Source organism: Petromyzon marinus, unplaced genomic scaffold (genome assembly GCF_048934315.1).
Source record: "Petromyzon marinus isolate PM22_M1 ecotype Great Lakes invasive population unplaced genomic scaffold, UKy_Petmar_22M1.pri1.0 PM_G_Scaffold_21, whole genome shotgun sequence".
Lineage (NCBI taxonomy): Eukaryota > Metazoa > Chordata > Hyperoartia > Petromyzontiformes > Petromyzontidae > Petromyzon > Petromyzon marinus.
In genome coordinates this window covers 1,955,001-1,957,500 of record NW_027422773.1, presented here as the reverse complement: position 1 = coordinate 1,957,500, position 2,500 = coordinate 1,955,001, and the positions used below count along the sequence as shown (strand labels likewise).

General features: G+C 47.6%; 1 pseudogene; it reads right to left on the bottom strand.

Annotated features, from left to right (window-relative positions):
* The window catches only part of LOC142912662 (28S ribosomal RNA), a 10,294-nt pseudogene that overhangs the window by 3,644 nt on the left and 4,150 nt on the right, over positions 1 to 2,500 (bottom strand).

Genomic DNA, 2,500 nt, shown 5'->3' with positions numbered 1-2,500 from the left:
CTTGGCCAGTGATGTCGTTCTGGGTTTGGTCAGGCCCAGGGAGGTAAGTACCTCGTTATTCTCAAGGGGCCACTTTCCTCTTGCCCCAACCGGGAATCCAAAGAATGTGACCTTGCTAGCCTTCGTCAGCACTTTGACTTGATCACCAAGAGGGGTATAGTACGAAACTTTGTGCGAGGCAGCATCTGACAAGGTATTCTTTGAAAGCTCAAAACGGACGGTGACATCGATCACAACCGCCTCCTCATCTTTTGCAAACACGAGGTCAGGCTTTCTCATCTCTCCCGTCTCGGATATGAACCGTGGCTCTTTGTATACAGACCAGCCCAATCTAGCCGCTTCGTCTGCCAGAATGTTACTGATCTTGTTATGTCGCGCAATTCTTGCTTTCTGTACTGCAGGACATTGACCGAGAATGTGCGAAAGGGACTCGAGTCTGGCAGAGCATTTCCTGCAGGAACGTAAGGCCCCATCTCTGCCTCTGTTCAAGCTTTCTCTTGTTGGGTAAATATTTGCCCTTAGTTGTAGTGCTGCGATAAAGAAGCATTGTTTAAAGCCGCACCATGGCCTCAACCAAGCATTACTGATTCTATCATGCGCAAAGTTTACAATGCCCCTTCCTTGAACCGGCTTTTCGCACCATCTCTCAAATTCATGCTCCCTCCAATCGCAGGGTCTCGGATATACAGGTTCTTTTGACACCGAGTCCCTGAGAACGAATGTTGGGATTGCATCACTGTCACCCCCTGCTCGTACCCACAAATTACGGTATTCTTCCTCCATACCCTGCGAGGACACAATATTACGGGTGATAGCATCGGACGAGTTTGCTATACGTTGCAGCCTTCTAACTTGAACCGAAGGGATTGTTTTTTCCAGTTTCAAGATGGCAAGGCCTCCGTCTCGGGCTCTGGCATATAACAGTCCATCACAAGTTGAAGCGGGAAGGTGGAGCCATCCTTTTACCGCCTTTCTAATCTCTTGGTCCAACCCACGGAGAGTTGATTGCTTGCAGTCCGAGTGGTCTGCAGGATATAACAATCTGGGTAGGGCATAGGCATTGAGTAGTTCAACCTTCTGAGTTGGCTTCAGAGGCGCCTCATCGATTTTCGAGATCCATGTCTTTAGCTGACAATGTAGATCAGGCTGTATAGTGCCAGTCCAAGGGCCAATTTTCAGACCAAGGTATTTCGTTGATTCATCAGGTTGGATCATATGGACATCTTTATTTTTGATAGTCCATGGGTCGCAGTTGTTCACCGTATATGAATCTTTGGTTGGGCTTATCATGAAGCCCTGGCACTTTCTGGCCTGAACCTCCAATCCCGATAGCCCACAAAATGATTCCAAGATCGCTAGATTGGCGGCCATACCAACCCAAGATTCGCTCACCAACACCAAATCATCAGCAAACGCAAGAGCTGTCACGTGGTCGGTATCAATGGAGTACCCAACTCCGTGTGACTCTAGGGTGCATATCAAAGGGTCCATGGCAAGATTGAAGAGCAGGGGTGACATGGGGTCACCCTGTTTGACACCAACACGTATGCTAATTTCTCGAGTCGACTCGCCATTGCTTTTGAACGAGGTCGTACACCGATCGTAGGCGTTCTGGATGATGCCCACCACGTGTTCATCTACTTTCTTGTGCCTTAACACCCATAAAATATGAGCATGCGAAACCGAGTCAAAAGCTTTCGCTATGTCGATGAACATGACAGCCAACGGCCTGTGCAATTTCTTAGCGTGTCTCATAAGGTCCTGTAGCACCTTAAGATTTTCAGAGCAGCCAGATGCCGCTATAAAACCACGCTGCCTTGGGTTTAAGGGACAAGCACGAGCAAGACGTGCAGTCATTATTCTGGAAAATAATCTCAGAATCATTGAACCAATCGTTATTGGTCTCCAGTTCCCCAAATCTTTCAGCTTTTCATCGTCCATAACCTTAGGAATAAGAATCGTCCTATTCTTTTTCAACTCTTTGGGAATAATTCCTGTAATCATCCATGCATTAAATAGGGCTGTCAGTGTCCGACCCTCGGGGTCGGCAGCACAGATTGCAGCCCTTGTTAGGCCATCTGGCCCAGCTGCTGACGTTGGTTTAATGGCCCGTATGGCAGTCTGAACTTCCTCCACCGAAATTAGGGGCTCAAAGTATTCGTTATTTGCAACACCTGATGACTTAAATTGGCCCAGGCCATTGAATGGCAACACCTTCTCCCATTTTTCGCAGTAAAAACGATATACATCTGCGTTCGGGATTCGGCATTCATGACGTTCAGTGCCATCCAGGACTAAGGACGCAAGAAGAGAGCGGTTCTTAAAGAAGAGCTTCTGGTGCTTCATGAAGCTTCCTCGTTTTTCCGCTCTCTTCTTCATCCAAGATCGTGTGGGTAATATCCTGGGTTTAATAATGTCGTTCTCGGGTTTTGAACGTTTGCCTTTGTTTTTCACCAATCTCATCGGACAAAGCATCAATGCTGTGGCAGTTTCTACGAGG